At 39.3% G+C, this 19,845-nt stretch overlaps 1 protein-coding gene across 1 annotated transcript in view; it reads left to right on the forward strand.

The window, feature by feature from the left end:
* Nucleotides 1-19,845, forward strand: part of SKAP2 (src kinase associated phosphoprotein 2) — a 166,057-nt gene that overhangs the window by 76,103 nt on the left and 70,109 nt on the right. The window lies entirely within an intron of this gene.

The raw sequence follows: 19,845 nt of genomic DNA on the forward strand, positions 1-19,845 counted from the left end.
CACCCTTCAGGTAGTTGAAGGCTGCTATTAAATCTCCTCTCAGTCTTTTCTTCTGCAGACTAAATAAGTCCAGTTCCCTCAGCCTCTCCTCAGAAATCATGTGCCCCAGCCCCCTAACGATTTTCATTGCCTTCTGCTGGACTCTCTCCAATTTGTCCACCCTGTTTCTGTAGTTGGTGGGGGGAGGGGGGGCAAAAACTGGACAAAGTACTCCAGATGAGGCCTCATCAGTGCTCAGTAGAGGGGAATAATCACTTCCCTTCATCTGCTACCAATGCTTCTACTAATGCAGCCCAGTATGCTGTTAGCTTTCTTCATGACAGGGGCACTTTGTTGGCATGTATACAGCTTATTGTCCACTGTAACTCTCAGGTCCTTTTCTGCAGAGCTTCTGCTAAGCCAGTTGGTCCCCAGCCAGTACCAGTGCATGGGATTTTTTTGTCCTAAGTGCAGGACTTTGCAATTGTCCTTATTGAACCTCATGAGATTTCTTTTGGTCTGATCCTCCAATTTGTCTAGGTCTCTAGGAATCTAAACTCTTTCCTTCAGTGCATCTATTACTCCCCACCAGCTTGGTGTCATCTGCATACTTGCTGAAGGTGCACTCCATCCCATCTTCTAGGTCACTGATGAAGATATTGAACAAAACTAGCTCTAGGACTTTGGGGCAGTCCACTTGATGGTGGTTACCAAGCAGATATCAAGCCGTTGTTTATTCCCTCTGAGCCCGACTATCTAGCCAGTTCTCTATCCATCTTGCAGTCCATTCATCCAACCCATACTTCCTTAGCTTGCTTGCAAGAATGTTGTGGGAGGCTGTATCAAAAGCCTTGCTGAATTCAAGGTATATGTCCACTGCTCTTCCTGCTTCCAAAAGCAGTCATCTCTCAGCATAGAAGGCAGTCAGGTTGGTCAGGCATGATGTGCCTTTGCTGAATCAGTGCTGACTGCTCCTGATCACTTTCTTCTCCTCCCAAGTGCTTAGAAATGGATTCCTTGAGGACCTGCTTCACGATCTTTCCAGGGACTGAAGTGAAGCTGATCTGTCGGTAGTTCCCCAGATCCTCCTTCTTCCCTTTTTTTAAAGATAGGCGCTATATTTACCCTTTTACATTCATCAAGGACCTTTCCCAATCGCCATGAGTTTTCAAAGATAATGGCCAGTGGCTCTGCAATTGTATCAGCCAACTCCCTTGGCATCCTCGGTTGCACCCCATCTGGCCCCATGAACTTGTACAAGTCCAGCTTTTCTAAATAGTCCATAACCTGTTTTGCCACTGTTGGCTACTGATCACCTCCCCGAACCGTGCTGCCTGATGCTGTAGTCTGGGAGCTGACCTTGCCTGTGAAGACAGACCCCCAACTATACTAACACCTTGTTTTTAAAAAGGTGGAATGAAGATTTTTTTTTTCTAGAGCTGTATAGAGCAGGGACTGAACCTAATCTTTAGCTGACATATCCTTTCCCGTCTAACTAAAGGTGAATCCTGAGCTGCTGCTGAAGGCTGGTCTTCATGGGCGTTTATATGCATACTTTTGTTTTCCTGCAACATGCCATAAATCTGCCACTTTGAAGCAGACTTGATTAATCAAGTCTGCTCCACACATGAGCTGAGGTGAACTGTGCACTTAAATGTGTGTAAGCACACAGAAAATGGCGGTGTGCTTTTGAACTAAAGCACCTCTGATGTGTGTTACTTCAAAAGCGTGCCGCTGCCATTTTCTCAATGTTGAAGTGCATTTCGCTGCTTAGTCAACTGCAAGCGTCACAGCCCTTGCATGTGTAAAAAAAGTACCTCATGGATGGACCTCTGATTTTGAAGTCGTAACAAATCTGAAATAAAGTTTATGAAAGAGACCAGGAGCAGCTAGCAGACAGCAAAACTGGTCTAAGAAAGTTTAGCTTGATTACAGGAACATCAAGACCATTAGATCATTAAAAAGGAGAGATGATTGCTTGCACCTGTAGAGGAAAGAACAGTAAGCTGTTAACTCAGTGGACTCCATCATCTGACTGAATAGTAATACCATAGCTACTGCTCTGTAATGCAGGAATTGTGCCAGGGAGCTTCCAACCCTGCACAGAAAATTGACTTCACAATTAATAATACACACCTCAATTTTGGGGGCTGATTTTTTTGGGGGAAAGGTGGAGGTTTTTGTTTTTTTGTATGTAAGATAATGCAGTAACTTTTTCTTCAGAACTGTTAAAAGTGCATAATTTTCTGGAAAAAAGAGTCAGCTTGCATATAACTTTATTTTTGGCCAGGTTTGTCTCTTCATACATGTTATGTCACTACATGTCTAAGCAAGGCATACAACTTAATGAAGCATATCTCTGGTGTGCTCTTATTGTTGGAAGTAAACAGGCTTAAAGATAAGGAACCAAAGCGAGAACAACTTTAAACGTTTATCAGTAGGACCCCCCTGTTGTGAAAAATTCTTGTGCCAAGGATTATGTTATTAGATCAGCTTTAGAGATGCCCTGGGACCCTGAACTCAAAATATTTGTGGGCATGGTGGCAATTTTAAGACTGGCGTGCAATTTTCAACTCTTCTAAATTATCTAGTCCCGTACATCTCACTTGCACATTTTTTGGCTAAATAAATTAATTACTATGGTCTGTAGAAGCTATTTTTCTTTTTTTAATCTGCGACAAATGGTGAGAGAAGGGATTGGTAGTACACTTAATCAGTGAGCTATGATGATAAACCTTTTGATAACTTTAATGTTCCTTGTACTGAAGAAACAGCAAATGGGAAGTGAAGAAGAATTTGCTTCCTTTACTTTTCCAGTTCCTACTTTATCACTGAGGCAGCCGTTCTCTCCAATATCAAATAAATGGTCCCCTGTTAGAACAGCTGACATCTGGAAGTCTCCTCACAGCCCTCCGCATAGCAATGTTCTGACTCAGGCATTAGTTGTTTGAGCTGAAATCGGGGTCATCGCAAGAAGCCTGTAATGTCTGCTACTTCTAGCAAGAGCTCGCTTGAAAGTTCTGCTTAATGTTGTCATTCAAACTCAACATTGCTGCAGCAGGTTTATTAAAAACAATGAAAATGCAACAGTGTTAAACTTTGGCACAACTTTTCCCTTTTTATTACCTCAAAATGTTTTACAAACAAGGACTTTAGCCTGACACAAGCTCCATAGCATAGTTGTCTCTACTTTTATGGATAAGGAAAATTAGATTAATTGACTTTTTGCTAAGGTCATACACAAAACTGATGGTAGAGCTGGGCTGTAGAGAACAAATGTTCTGATTCCTGTCTTAACTATGTGATGTTTGTAGGAGATACTGCTTTAAATTAAAATAACCTTTTAATTTTAATGTCTCTTTAAAATAAATTCCTCAGATAATTTTAAACAAATTATATTTTCCTCTCAATGGCTTGATTATCATGGATGCAGAGTATAAAGTGGCTTTCATATGCTTTTTTGTAAATTTCAGTTCACTGCTTCCTACAAATACGTTGTTGTAGTCCATTTAGTCTCTCTGTTCTATGCCTTTGTGACATAGTTGCCCTCATTATTTAGCATTCTTCATTTGCATATGTACAAGAGGGAACAGCTGCTTTCTGCAGGCATTTTGTGTACTCATTCATATTCCCACAGTGGTGGCCTTGTTTTGAAGCACACTGCTACCCTGTGGAAAAGCAGAAGAATACACTGACAAAGCAAATCACAGTTTGATAAGTCTTTAAAGGCTTAAATATATATATAACAAAAATATATTAGTATTAGTAATATGTAATAATATTTCAACCCTATGGCAAATGCTACCTAGTGAAAAGTCACAAATATGTGCTATTTTTAGCGTTGCTTAAATGCTATAGAAAGCTAAAAATTAAAAAAAAATCTGGTTTGAAATGGTCCTTTAGTCTTGTGTGATTTTTTTTTTTTTTGAATATATTTGCCTCTCCTCTTTTTTTGTTTCTAAAGATATTTGAAGAAAAACAGGAACTTTGTGATCTAACATCTGTTTCTATTGCTTATTTTCTAACTTGAAGTCATCCTTTGGATAAGACGGTCATTTCCACAGGAACAAAACATGGTGTCACGCATACAGAATTATATATAGCTAGACAGATATAAGCCAGAGGTTCACAAATGTGATCCATAAAACCCAAGCACATGGCTGGCTCTTTTGCTTCCTTGCCCTATTTTTTTTTTTTTTCCAGAATAATTTGACTTAAGGCCTTGAGTCATCTTCAATTTTAAAGCGGTCTAAAGCAGTGGTTCTCAACCTTTTTTGTACTAGGACCCATTTGTAAATATCAGTGGCCAGTCCCAACCCAATGCCCCTCATTCCCAACCCACTGCCCCTCACCCCCAGCCTCTCAGTGTGTGGGGCAGGGGTAGATGTGTGGGGTGCGGGGGGAAAGAGGAGGGCGAGCAGCTCCTTGTAGGCTGGAACTCTGACAATCTGCCTGGGAAAAGCCATGAGCCATGTGTAGACAAAACGAGGGGCATGTGTGCACACTTTAAAGTGAGCTAAATACTTTTGCACTGCTTTAGTGGTGTCAGAGTTTGCACGCCGTGATGATGTATTGCGCATTAACTCCAGCTGCTGTAGGAAATTTGGCAGCATAATGCACCTTAAATGACTTTGGGCGCAGCAAACTAAAACTCTTCTGAGGCTCCACACATGGGCTCCGTGCAGCTCTGTGGCTCTGCAGGAAATCTTGCAGGCAGCCTGACAGCAGCCCGGGAATGCTCGGCCCAAAAAAAGCGACGAGCCTGATCTCCTCCCACCTGGGACCTGCCTGCCTGAGCTACACGGGGGCCCGGTGCTTCCCTCCACAGCTGCGGTGCCCCCTGGAACAGCCCGAGCTAGGTGCCTGCAGGTGGGTGCCACCTGGGGGGCCACCATTGCTGTGGAGGGAAGCACCAGTTCCTGCCCCCGCAGCCCAGGAACCGCTCTGCCCACTGGCAGCTTGCCCTCCTCTCCTCTCCCCTCCCCTCCCCTCCAGAGAATCAGTGGGGTGTGTGCACGGCACAGGGGTTTAATCAGCCCTAAATTGAAGCGGTGTTTTTAAAACCCACCGCTTCAATTTAGGGCCCCTGTTTTGTCTACATATGCCCATGGTTTCCCACATTTTTCTCTTTTAAAGGAGAATCTATTTTTAAAGTCTGTTGATCCACTTTAAAAGTTTGATCATGACCCTTTTATATATTCTTGCAACGCACAGGTTCAGAAACACCAGTCTGCAACTTTAAAATAATTTTAAAGCTTTAAAGTAAATAAAATTCCTGCCTATAATTTGGTGGACAGTAACTAGGGGAAGAGTGAACTGAAGATCTAGTCCATGTGTGAGCATGTTTTAGGACCTCTAGAAAAATACTATGTCTTTTACCATTCTTGGGCAGTATACTTTTAAACTGAAACAAAGGAATGTATTTTATATCTATCTTTAAAATAAATACCTTCTTGACTTGATGGAAATGGGGAAAAACGAAAAGCCTTGAAGGACAAGCTTGTGAAGGCAGTTATATTTATACTAAAAAGTGTTTTGCATATTGTAGTGGTAAAAACTGAAACAACCACCCAAAAAGGAAAAAAAAGTTTGACACCTAGAATCTTTGTTTTTGTTTGCTGTGTTTCAGCTATGTATTTTTTAGGAAAAAAGGGTTGAAATATTTTTAAGAGGGGAAGAAAAACATGCATGAAGAATTAAATACTTTACATATAGATATAAAAAAATTGTGGGTCATATTTTGACCTACAGCCTTGGCAGTGTCCTTTAAACAAGCATTAATCATGCATAGTGTATCAAATCGGCATGTGCAAGATAACATTGGTGACCTCTCCAACTGAGAATAACAAATGAGCTCTTAATTCTCCTTTCTATACATGACAGTAGTGTTGACAAGCTCCTTGTATATTTTTGTCCTGTACATAGTCAGCCCTATGTAAGATTAATGCTAAGATTTTTTTTCTAATGTGCATCTTTTAAAGTTCCCAGTTGTCCATAGCAAGAACCTTTCTATGGATTATGTGACTAGTAATCATTTTATTTTACTTTACTTTACCATTCCTACTTCTTCCTTGGTTTTTGAAGACCAAATCACCCCACATCTCCTAGGTAGAATCTGTGGGAGAGCTAGTAAACTGAATAAAAAAAATTTCGTTCCATGCTGAATGTGCAGAATCCTCAAAATACAGATACATCACTACAAAGAGATCCATGAAAACCTAAATAAATGTTTAAGACTTTGTTCTGAAATCTCTCTAATCACATATGAGACCTAAAACAATTCATGAATCTTCTATATTACCTTTCTAAAAGATATATATTTAGAAAAGTCCCAAAAGGCACTTTAACATTCTAGTTGCAACTAGTAATGTGGTCATGATATGTCTTTATATGCAGCTAGAGAGTCAGGGAGAGTACGTATTTCAGCACTGAACTGAAGATTGCTAACTGCCTGTTGGTTGCTTGAAAAAATGTTATACCAGTTATAATGCTGTAATATCTTAGTCTGTCTTCTATGTTGACCAAAATTATGGTAGTGGACCAACTCATGTTAAATGGTTAAAAGGGCCCCTAGGCGATATTTCAGGGACTGCCTCCTTACTCTCAAAAAAGCTTTAAGAATTCAGTGTTCTAGCCTGTCAGTCTGCTTGCTCTTCTTTTACCACCTGCACATTGATGTTTTCTTCTTTCTCCCATTCTTGCAATCTGGCCTCGAGCACAAGCAGTGCTGTCAGTTGCTTGGCTTGGGCCTGTACAGACTTGCAACACAGCCTAATATTTCCCTTCACCTGAAGGAGAGGGAAGAACTTTGACTTTTTAAAAACTTTATACAGATCTTAAAAACAAATGGTGAAAGTGCAAGGTATGTGGCCCTCCTAAGGGCCAAACATGAAACACCTTGTCAGCAATAACAAGAAAAACAGTGTCGCCAGAAACTGAAACCCCTTTCCTCATCCCCCTCGTGAGGTTACGCATGTAGGGTCAGCTCTCTTTCTTCCATCTTGCAAAGTGCCTCTTCGATGACCCAGCATGTCACAAACTGGTTCACGTTTTGTTGTAAGGTCAAGTGTCCAAATTCAGATGTGATACATGCATGCACCAGGAGGTGGAGAAGTTGGAGGACGTTACTGAAGCTGGCTGCTGAGAGAGAGACATGCACACAAACAAGGTGCTCCCATTAGCACCTTTTGGGTCATTGTAGGTCAAAATGCTATCTGTGTTTTCTTCTTTCTGTGGTGCTGACTGCTGCTTTAGCTCACTCTGTATGTTCCTGATTGAATTCCTGTTGCTTTGGCTGATTGGCAGTGGGATACAGTTCGTGGAATTGTAATCAACTTTTAGATTTCTCTGCAGCTTCAGACTTGTCTTTGTAAAGGGGGAGGGGTGGGAGAGACCTTTTTGGTTCTTGTGCCATTTGGAAACCCAGTTAGCTTTGCTATTGACTAAAACCTGGAACAGTCTATAGCAGTGGTTCGTGCCCCTCACTCCTGACCCACTGCACCCCACCTCTAGGCCCCAGCCCCCCAGTGTGTGGGGCAGGGGTGGGGGTTTGGGGTGTAGGCCATTGGAGGCCCCAAGCAGCTCCTTGCAGGCTGGAACTCTGCCAGCCTTCAAGGGAAAATCCATGGTTTTCCATGTTTTTCTCCTTTAAAGGCGAATCCATTTTTTAAAGTTTGTTTGCGACTCTTTCATCTATTTACTGGAAGAAGTAGCACTTTACTTTGACCTGGCTTTGTGGTGTCTGTATAGATCAGGTGCTTCACTGGGGCTTTTTGGTGCTATTAGCTAAAGCTGCTTCAATCAGCTATTCAATCGGAAATTGTTTTTTTATTATAGGGATTCAGTAGTTAACTCCCTGGTCAGCACGCTGGAGTACTCTCACTAATCATATACACTATTGAATGATCAAAGTATTTTTCTTTTTTAGCTCCTTTTCTTGCCTTTTGTCAAACCATAAGAGACCACATTAGTGGCATAGAAAGTAAGCTTAAAGCTGCAGCTTATTGTATACCCAAAGCATGGCAAACTACATCAAAACTACTTTTTCCCTTGGGCAGGTTTTTAATAGCTAGAATACAACATCCTTCTCTGTCAATTTGCAAGCCTTCTGAAATACTGATTTGTTTTGTACTTTGAAGCAGCCATGTTACATTTTGGGTACTATTTTGTTGTTGTTGTTCATCAGTGCACTTTATTTAGTATTGGTACATGCAACTGGTGAATATTAGACCGTTTGAAATTATGCACTGCAACATTAATTATCAAATGCTACCACTTTTGAAAAATGACCAGAGCTCAACATTTAGATGAGCAGGGCAAGTCCATACCCTTTTGTGGATTGGCTGTCTTGCCTCAGGGCGTAAAACTCTGAATCCAGACCAGAATCTGAATCTAGTAATTTTCTTTATTTGTATGTCTGTCTGTATGTATGTCTGTACTGTACTGTACTCATTAAACTGTCACCTTGCAGTTTTATCTGTTTACCTGTTTTCAGTTTTCCTGCTTTCTGTATACTGAAATGACATCTTATTCTATCCCCCCCTCTTTCCAGTCTTAACTTAGGGGTCAGCAGCCTTTTAGGAATGGATGAAATAATGCATTTGGATCCAAAGTGGCCTGGTACTTCCATCCTGGCCTGTGGTACATGCTGCTGAAGTGTTGCCATATTGCCTTACCACTGAAACACTGTTGATATCTGTGCTTTATGGGCTTAATGAAATCATTTGGTGGGCTGGATCTGGCCCATGGGCTGTAGATTGCTGAACTAGTCTTAGCTGCCTTAAATATGGAAGGTACTTATTAATGTTAAGTGTCTGGGATATTGGTTTCAAAAGTGGATATGTGCATCCTAAATCCTCAATCAGACGCATCAAATATTCAGTTTGTCGTTTGCTCAGGTAAAGGCATGGTTATGGTGTCTGTTTACGTCTGTATTCCTTTTTCTTTAAGTTGCATTTCAGGTCCCTTCCTTATTCTAAATTATAAGCCTGAAGCCATGTGGAGCTGTTTTATTCTGTCCTCTTCTGATCCGTACATGCTAACAGATTACATTATTTCTGTGCTGAACACCACCGTGTTCTTCTGTTGCTTGGACTAGTTATAGTCTTAGCCTACCAGTCCTTTTCCAGTAACCTTCCCTCCCTACTGCCCTCCCCTAGACCCACTTGCTCTTCTGTCTGGAGCTGTTCGTGTATGGTTCTAGAAGATTCAGCTGTGAAAACTCCAAAAACTTCAATTTCCCTTGGTGAATTCCTGGAATTAACCACTTAAGCTTCACAATCTTGTATTTACTTGCATAGCTCATGCACCTTTCCTTCCAAAATGAGCCCTTCAAAACTGGGGAGAGTATCTTCAGCAGGGAAGCTGATTTTTCTTCACTGTTATAGTACTAGAATAGAAGCAGGGGATTTACTGTGTCATCCAGGTGGCCATTATTCTAGAATGCAGAAAATCTTTTTTCTGTATTTTACCTTCCAGCAGTAAATTGCGTGCCTTATTTAGGGGCATGCAGTATGTGAGAAAATGCAGTATACTTTAACTATATTAATTTTCCTTAGCTGTTGAAACTTAGTGGGAAGCATGAGTAGATCTAGGATTTTGAAGAGCAGGGTGCAGATGATGTGGCACACCATCACACATAATGCAACACATTTTTCTCCAGTTAAAGAGAAAGTAGATGCTTTACTGATATGCTAGGGCACTGCAATGATATTATTCAGTTTAAGATAAAAATAAAAATAAAAAGTCTGGGTGGAGCAGAAATCAGAAAGGTGTGCAGCTGCACTACTGCACCTGCTATGAATCTGCCTCTGGTGGCTAGTACAAACAATTAGATACAATGTTGATGCAAGACAAGTAACTAGAAGGCCCCATACATCACAAAGTGGCTTTCTCAGGTATCTTACTTAGTCGGTTACCCAAAAAATGTGATGTAAAGATAAAATGTTTTGCCTGTTCATTGTAAAACAAACACCCCCATAATATATGGCAAATGGCTTTTCTGTGTCTCAGATGAGTTGAAATTTTTTGTAACAAAAATAGTTGGACTAATGTGTTTTGATATGCTTAGCCTAAATAGTTTCCTAGAGATATAAGATTGACACAAATTTGATCTGTACTATTGCTTCTGGCATTCTCAGAAAATCAGTGAAATTATACCTTCTTCTAATTGGTCCTTTATCTATTCCATGGGAGATGCATTAAGAACTTTGTAGATCAACCTAATCTTTGCCAATGTGCTGTAAATTTCAGTTTACAGTGGAAATTTGCCTATACACATATCTAAATATTTTTGTCTGGTTGTTCTAATCATATTACTCTTTCTATCTTGCTGAAAACTTGATGGTCACTTTTGTTTTTATTTTATAGAATGTTAACTTGCTAATGTTTGTTCAGTTAATTTCCTTGGCTAGTGGACTTTGACTACTCATAGTTACCCAGGCAGTAAGCTTTTCGCTTACAGGCACAGCATATTGTAGCACAGAGAAATTCTTTGTTACTTTTCTGGGTTTTTTTCTGTGGAGAATTCTTGTTATAAAAAAAAAAAACCCTAATATGTGACTTCATGAAATTTTATTTTAACTTCTTATGAATCTGAAACACTAGCATATTTTTTCTGGAACAAAATATAATGCTAGTTTCAATAGGGAATAATTCAGTGAAAACGTGATGTTATATATGAGGAGGTCTCTCTGAGACTATTTGTAAACTTTTGGTTTCTAAATGTTGGCTTCAGGCTCGCTAAGAAATAGCCTAGTGTTTATAAAGATTATCCTGACAGCAGTATGTTGTGCCAGTTGTCAAGACACATTTAGCATGTGGAGATGTATTAATCTGTTATAGGTACCACTGTAAGTGGTTGGAATAAATAGAGGGCTCAAGCACATGAAGAGGGATTAACTGTACAGATTGAGCAAACTCTTCAATCACTAAACCAGTGATTTTACAAAGGCTTAGCCTGCTTTTACAAATATTGATTACTGATTTGCTACTCAGAATGAAGATGACATAACCTGTGCAGTTGCTATGTAGTGTGTTATGTGAAGTGTACATCATTCATATTAATGGGTTTGTCATAGGCATTATAGAAACTGACAGATTTATTATAGCAACACTGCTAGCACTGCCATTGTTAAAGTTGTATCAGCATTTTCATTAAAACTCCCATTTGCTGCTTTTTTGGTGGTGGGGGATGATGATGATGCAGGGGAAGGTTCATTTTTAAAATTGTTCCCAGCTGCAACTTGATAATTCTAGTTTAGACTTGGCACAAGGATGATCTTCTGTGCATTTTTTTTAAAAGTAAAATGAATCGGTAGTTTTTAATTTGCGCAGAAAGAAATGTCTGTTTTACCAGAACTTTCATGTTCTTTCTTTTAATGCAGCATTCCACTGAAGAAGACTGCATGTCTTCTTCAGTGAGGTTTGGTACGGTACGGTTACTGAAACTGTTGTGCTGTCTCAACCAGCTTGGCTTCAGTGACAGTGTATTCACTTTGTAATTTGTGTTCTTAATTCTTAAAATTGGTGTGATTAAAAAAAAATAAAATAAAATACAGCTACTAAGATACTTCAGAAGAATTAAAAGGACATAAAGTAAAAGGTCCAAGATCAGGGTTGCATTTAATCAATACAGTAAATAAATACTTAGCCTTTATTCCATGTCATTTCTATGCCATAAGGATTATTGCAAGGTCCTGGGTTCCTTCAGCAGATCATCTTTCCAGTCCTGTGACCTGTTATGGAATCATAAAATCTTAAATATGGCTACCAGTCTTCTGTCACTCACCATCTCCTAACTTATAGTCCCATTACCAAGCACAGGAGCTCCAGTGCTCCTGTTTCTAGGTTCGGAGCCTAATCATTGGTATTAGAGATACAGAAGTCTATATCAGAAGTGGGCAAAATGCAGCCCGTGCGACAGATGTGGTCCACCAGGTCATTCTATCCAGCCTGCGGGGCCCCTAAAATTTTTTAGAAAATTAATATTTATCTGCCCCTGGCTGCCTGTCATGCAGCCCTTGAGGGCTTGCCAAAACTCAGTAAGCGGCCCTCCACCCAAAATAATTGCCTGCCCCTGGTCTATTTACTTGTGTAATTTGAAACGCAAAGCTAATCCTGAACCTAGAAGAGAGTTGGAACCTGGTGGATGACTGTTGCTTACCCTTGGATTTAAATATCCGTATTCCTAGGGCATCCAATGGATCTGTTAAAAATGTATATACCAATTTGAAAGATTCTGGGTTTTTTTGGGAGAATTTCCCTGAATAAAAATATGGAATAACACTGTTCTTGAAAGAATATGTCATAATGATAGAAGTTAATGTTTTTTAAATGAAATTAGAACTGATTACGTAGTTGTTGTGCTGGAGCTTGGCATGAACTTGCAGGCACAGCAAGGTTTGCGGACTTCCCCATGTTTCCCCCCCCCCCCCCCCCCCCCCCCCCCCCCCCCACACACACACACGCAGAGATCCCTTCTTCCTCTTTGCCACAGCAGGGATTGTGTGGTATGCTAACTAATGCCGAGAGGTGTTTGGGTGTGTGTGCATCTCCAATTTCACTGGGATAGGCAGACAGAACAGTGACCGCTTAGGGCTTTTAGAGCTAATCAACATGTCAGCCTGCTTAAGAAGTTTGAAGTAATGTGGAGGGAGGCGATTATTTTGCTAATCAGGTGACAGTTATCAGCCCCCGTCCCCAGCTTGCTTGCCTGTCAGTTTGCTGCAGACTGTATGATGAAGCAGGGAGGGAGATCAAAATGTTCCATATGATCTGCAGATGCATGGACTGCACACATGCTCTTGCCTCAGAGTGCTAGCTGGGGGCTGGTAACACTCCTGCCCCTTGAGCAGCCAGTGGGGAAAAAGCCTGGGACTCTGCAGGCAGACCTCCCTAGTAAAAGTCCTGCTGGGGCGTGGCTACACCCCCCTCAGCTCAGCTCCCTGTAGAAGGGAAGGGAGGGCTATTCTAGCACCCCCTGGCTTTGAGCTTGAGCCACTGCAGGTATGTGCTTGAATTTCCTCAGTCCAGGGAGAATGTTTGACGAGTTTCAAACTAGTTCAGCCCAGTCAGATTAGACTAACCTGCAAAGACTGAATCAATTCAAGCTCAGGCTTTTTGAACGTCTGCCCCTAGCCCTAATGTCCTGGCAAGAAACAGACTAGAGTACAAGTTGTAAGAAAACAGTTCTTCTATTTCTGTCTGTATTTGAGATTAATGAAGTGTCTGTTGACATCTTGAGACTTGGTGCAAAATTGGCAAATGGAGCCAGATGCCTTTTGATGGAAGGTGAGGACAACATTGTTGCTAGATGTGATATTCTCCTTCTTCATCCCCCCCCCTTTTTTTTTTAATTTGACTGAATACAATAGCAGTCAGCTGCTTTTCATTTAACTGCCAAACCAGTAGTGATTCTTTACATCCATGACAGGGATGGTTGTGTCTATTGAATAGATCTAAAAGTGGGTGTCGCATGTGTGCTGTTGACAAGGAAGCTAGTTGTCTTTCACTACTTTTCTTCAGATGGGTTACAGAAGAAGTGACATAATATAGCTCTTGGTAGAACTTTTATATTTGGGCTTTTAAAGATATACATCAGCTGTCTGAGATCCCTGGGCCCTTTTTGAGGAGAGTGGAATATTTCACATACAGTAGTGCATGACCTGTTTTGTAAGTGGAGTTTCACTGTTGTGGGATTCTCTGATTATACTGGAAGGAGCCTTATTTTGTTCTTATTGGAATATATTCTGTATCCAGTTTGTGTATATAAGGGAAAACTTGAAAGGGTCAAATATGTTCCTTCTTGTCTTCAGTATATTTTATTTAATTATGAAGAGCTTGTCTGCACATGATGCTATTAAGGAATAGTTACTTTAAAACAAGCTATTTCTGAACAACTCCATGTGTTGACACTCCAGAGTAGGATGTCAATGTAGTTATTCTGGAAAAGGTGTCACACTTTAAATTCAGTTCCTGTCTTAATCCTAATTAGCTTTCAAGGATAGGTAAGGCATTAGTGAAATACTTTATTGAAAGCTGGGTATAACTTTTCACTTGGATTATCAGTAGTAGAAGAAACCTACGAAAATCTAGTGCCTGTTGGTATACAGCCCAACCAAACTATTTTATATACAGCAGTTCATAAAAAAAATTGTATATTCATTGCCAAAAAATGCTCAAAATAAAAAGTATAATTTCCTCACATCTGTATATGCCTGCTGAAATCTTGAAGCTTCCCTTTTAAAATTACGTTCTGTTCTGTAGCTTAGGAGATTTAATATTTTTCTTTTTACACATGAAAGATTTTCAGCTGTAACGAGTAATGTTATAACATTTTGTTCTGGGATACAAGCTGCAGGAGCACTTAAAATGCTAAGACAGCTTATATACATATGTTTCCTTTCAGAAGCTTACCAGGCCAAGTGTTTGGCCAGAAGTCAGAACTGTTGAATTGTTCTACAGAGTCCAAACTGTTCTGTGAAAGAGCACTTGGAGTACTCGAGTTACATTTATAAAACATTGTACATGTTATGTTAAGGGGTCGTAATGGTGTTTTGTGTTAGTCTGTTAGTTCCCTGTTTTCTTGGAATTATTTGGTATTGCTGGATAGATTTCAAACTTGCTCCTCTAGTTTGAAATGCAGTGGTTCATTTTTTATTTCACTTCTCTTACCTGCAATTGAATGCAAATTCGCATTGGCAGATTTTTTCTTAGTCAACTAAAGGGAAATATGTAACATGCCTCAATTTAGGTGCAACTTGTGCACAGTGTATTAGAAAATTCAGCTTATATAAGCTTGTTCTTGCTCTGTGTGCAGGACCAGAAAATTGTCATAACTTAATTTAATTTTATATCGAGACAGTTTATGTTTTAGTGCTTATATAGAGAGAGATTATATAGCTGTACAAAAATAAGCTTTCTATATGATATAAAATTAGATCTACATATAAGCTCTATCTATCTATAGATATATCGATAGATATAAGTGCACACACATTCTCTCTAGCTTGCTAGTTCTGTCATAAAATGTTAGCTCTTAGTTTTCACATTTTGTTTTTACCTCAGAAAAATAAAGAGCAGTTCTGTCTCAAAGAGATCAGAGATCAAAGCAAGCTTACTGCAGGTCAGGATGCTTTTAATGCTATGGATTCTTGTTTGAAAATTATGGGTTTATCCTGTGAATTGCATTTGCCACCCAAACAGTGCAGTAATGCATGGCATCCTTCAAAAGATCTCCAGGCACTCTAGTTGAGAATCACTGCTCTCTACAGATGACAGAAAATTGTCATATAGCTTACTTTATTTAGAAATTTATAATGTAAAGCTTGACATCACACTGACTTATTTGTATAGCTTGAAATACAGATATTTTATTGTGCGCATTACCAGAAACCAATGCATTACCAACGCCTGCATTACCAGAACACTGAAACTGAAATAGTATTTGATTCACCCACTGCTTTCAGTTTCTGCAGAGTAATACTGTATTTACTTGAGTATAGGACGAGGCCCCTGTCCTCCCACCAGTCAGCATGGGGGGAAAAAAGCCCCAAGAGCCAAGTATGTGTAATGGAAATTATTAATTAAATATTATTATAGAGCAAAGTAGCCAATGCTGTAGATACCGCCATAGGAAATGCACAAGCTACCCTTGAAAGAAGTGGTTTGTAAAGCTATATAACTTTATTTTCCTTGGAGAAGTCTTGAAAATACATAATTGATATCTGGTGTCTAGTGTGAAATGTTTTTTGCTGTTAAAATATTAGCACTTTAATACTGGGTGTTGCATGTTAAGCCTTTTGCCAGCTAGCAGGTGTTTCTGTTTGCATGTTACTGAAATATTCTTTCCAAAGGTATTGAAAACCATTAATGAAACAAATGAGAGTTTATACAAATTGCCAGCTGATCACCTTCCCTTAAATTTTGTGAGTAGAATTCTTTAATTTAATTTAATTAAATGAAAATCAGCAGTTTGGGGTGGAGTAGGCACTAAGCTAAGGTGCATATTTGAAAGCTCAGGGGCTGCAAGTTTGAAGCAGTAACAGAAGCATTCACGGCAATGCCTGTGTGATCCCAGTGAATCTGCAAGTTCTGCTAAAAACCTGTTGCAAAGACGTGAAAAAGGAAGGCAGTGAAGCACTCTGAAAATATTTGGAACATAAATTTGAAAAATACCCATTATAGATTAACTGTGGTTGGACTACAGACAACTATATTGTATTGCTGTGCACAGACCCAAAGGATAATTGTACATTAGAATAGTAAAAATATTTATTTCCAGATCAAAGAATACTGAGGATATATTGAGAAAGGGTTGTGTGGTTGGGTGTTTTCTGGTGAGGGAGGTAGAAGGAAAGGAAGGAAGACACTTGCTAGAACAATGTACCGTCTTTGTTGAGCTGTGACACTGAGACTAGATCTCATTGTGTAGGTTGCTTAGTTAAGCGATCTCCTTTTTATTTATAAGATACATATTTTGAGAAGGAATAATGACTGTAAAAAATTCAGGGCAAGATATAGATTACTTTAAATGCTTTTTAAGAATTATGTTTTGATTTACCAGTTTTCCTTTAGGATGTCTCAAAGAAGTTGAATGGCTCATACTTGAGGAAAAGTTCTTTACCATTATTACTGTATAATTGCAGCTACTGTGCTTTACAAGGAAGACAAGCTATAATCAACCACTTAGCTGTTACTGAATAACACTTATCTCCATTTTGCCTGCTTAACCTCCCATAAGCATGCTAACCATCTCTTAAGAATGCATTGACCTCTAATTATTTCTTGCTTTATGTATCCCTTATCCCACATTGGAAAAAATAAAATATATTCCTAGTGGTACACACCACAGTACAATACAATCCAGCATTCTTTTAATTTACTCTGTATGGAAAGGAAGTTTAACAGTTTTACATTCACTAGAAATCAGAAATGTAATGTTTTGTATTTAAATTTTGTAGCTGGTGTAAATTCAGGAACACTATCAGATGACATTTACTATTATTTAAAAAAATAGACCAGGTCCATCCTGCTCCTAAAAAATCACACTGCAGGAATTAACGAGATTATTAAAGGACTTGGCTTCCTGACTGCCAGATTACAGCAGCTCCAGCCTTGACATGAAGCCTGAGATCAAGGTATTTTTATATACATTTCTGATGCAGTGCTAGGTGCTTTTAATTAGCAAGCTGTGCTAATTAAAAGCGCCTGCACGTCACATGCATCAGGAGCACAGTCCGCCACAGCACTGACAAAATGGTGGCTGTGAACGTTGAACGTAAGCACATTGAACGTGTTTTAGTTCAAACTGCACAGCTGCCACTTTCTCAGTACGGAGGCATGCTGTACCGCTGATACACATGGCATGTGAGGCTTCCAGAGTACTCTGGATTTCCAGCATGTCGGAGCAGGCTCCCCACGTGTGTAAGTGCCTGTTGATCCATTAAATGTATGCAGTGGAGAATGCTCTGTCGGGCCTTGATACGGTATTCCTGCTACACTAGGATTTAGGAAGTGATTAGTTGAGAAGCTAACTTTGTGCTGAGCGCATTCTACATTCCCCTCATGGGAGGAATTCTTGCCATGGCAACTCTGGCTGTTGGCACAGAGTAGACAAGAGCCACAGGGTGAACCTGGGCTGCCGTATGTGTACGAAGAACTTTTGGACTTTATTATAATTTTTTTGCAGGTGGACCTTAATCTGCTGTTTTAGATGACCCCTGTAAGCATCATTTTGGGAATACATAAGTGGAACATGGCTCATAGGTTCTCCAAGCTCTGTGTGCTCAAGCCTCCCACCCCTCTCAGCAGAAGACCCTGCTTCTGCCATTTCTTATCACCTTCCAATCAGGACCCTGTGTGAAATGAATTTGGTTTCAAACTTGCTTTCTCAACTGCGGCTGTCCCTTCTGGAATGCAAACCATCACAGTTAGCAGTGACCTGGCAACCAGCAAAGACCACAAGGATGCAGTTGGTGTGTAGTCTGAACTCTCGTCTAAGCCATTAAAGATAGTCATAGGTGCTAAATTACTCCCTGCAAGCCTTCTTTCCTCACTAAAACGAAGAAATACATTAATAAAATTGGAACCAAGTATTTGTTGAAGATCTTGAACTTAAGAAATAGATTTAACAAGAAGTAACCATTTTTGTTCAAAAGAGTTTGCTCTTGCCCTTCCCCCTTCTCTAGTAATTCAACTTCAGGATCATTTTATGACCAGCCCTACTTTGAGCAAGAGCTGAAAGTGCTGCACACTGATGCCTCCCAATGACTAATTTAAAGAAGCACAACATGTCTCTCTGGAAAATGCAGCTGCCTCCCCCACCTCCTGGACAGCAGTCAGATTCATTTTATTTTGACATGGATACGTCTTCTACACTGTTGAGACTCTGCTTTTGGTTTGAGTAGAGTTCCTTGTGCTAAATTCTTAAATGTGCTTCCGTCGTGGTTGCATATTTACCTGCAAATGGAACCCATTATAACAGTGTACACTTATGTACATATAACCAGTTTGCTTTTATCATGTTGGTCAAAAATTCCTTCAAAGTTAAAATGTACCTAGTGTGGTGCGGATATTAACAAGAAAATATTTATAAATAATGAAGTAGGCTAAAATATGAATACACCATTTTTCAATAGCTAGAATGTTAATACAACATCTACTACATAGTCTGACTTCTTTTTATTCTTTTTGTTGGAAAACTGTTGGGATTATCTTGAGGAATATCTTCTCGTGTTTGGTATGCTTTCCTTGTATAGCCTTCAGTACTTCATTTGCTCTTCTTTTTTCATTACCTTCTTTTCATTTGAAATACAAGTTTTACTAACAAAATGAGTACCAAGATCTAGATTAGTGTATAGTAAATTTGGTTTTAAATGACTACTGAAGAGCGTAACAGACCTCAGTTACTTAGCAAAGAAGGTATTTAACTTGGTGTTGTGCAAATTTGTTCTTTAATCTAAATAGGATATTTTAAGTGGTTATTTAACACAGAAGTTGCTATAGAACTAACAGGATTATGTAAATAATTTTAAAGAACAACTTGCTGACTTCCTACAACAAGAACTATGGGTAGTTATAGGTAGTAGTGCAAAACTACCATTGTGATTCTTAAACGTATTTTAGAAGTAACGGTTATTACCTCCAATGACCTGTTAGGTCTTTAGGTTTTTATGGTATATAATAGCAGCATGGGAAACCAGATGTTTATACATATGTAAATGATTATGCATGCTTAAACACAATTCTGCCTTTTATGTTTTATAGTAGAAATTTAAATAAAAAAAATCTGTTTTGGGAGGACTTGAAACTAAATTATTTTAGATTAAACTAGAAATCTAGGTGCTGAAGAATTTTTTTTTTTTTAAAACAAATTAATTTCACACTTCTAGGTATAAATAAACAGTGGGGGCAATGGGAAGAAAAGCAATAGGCCATCTTGATCATTGCAAAGATATGGCTGAGTTCCTATGCAAAATCAAAAAATAATCCTGAAAACACAGCAGCAGTTTGGAAAATTTGAACAATGTGGTTGTCTTTTCAATCTAATATCTATATTATCTATTTTCTGAACAGTGCTTCTTAATGTAGCATGAAATATGCCTTCTCTGCCAGTAACAAGCTTCACTTGTTGTCATCCCTTCATTTGGTTCTTTTCTTTATAGGGACAGCGGCTTTGTGCAGGGGGCTGGACCCGATGATCTTCCAAGGTCCCTTTCAGCCTTGTAATCTATGAATTTGTGCACTTCACTTTATAGGCTCTTCTGATATATTTTTTGGAAGACCTTTGGAGAAGTTATTGTCGAAAATTAAATTCTCAATTTAATTACGGTTGTATCTGACACTTCAAAGTATTGTTTGCTTCTC

The sequence above is a fragment of the Crocodylus siamensis genome, chromosome 5 (genome assembly GCF_052110815.1).
Source record: "Crocodylus siamensis isolate JL-2025a chromosome 5, ASM5211081v1, whole genome shotgun sequence".
Taxonomy (NCBI): domain Eukaryota; kingdom Metazoa; phylum Chordata; order Crocodylia; family Crocodylidae; genus Crocodylus; species Crocodylus siamensis.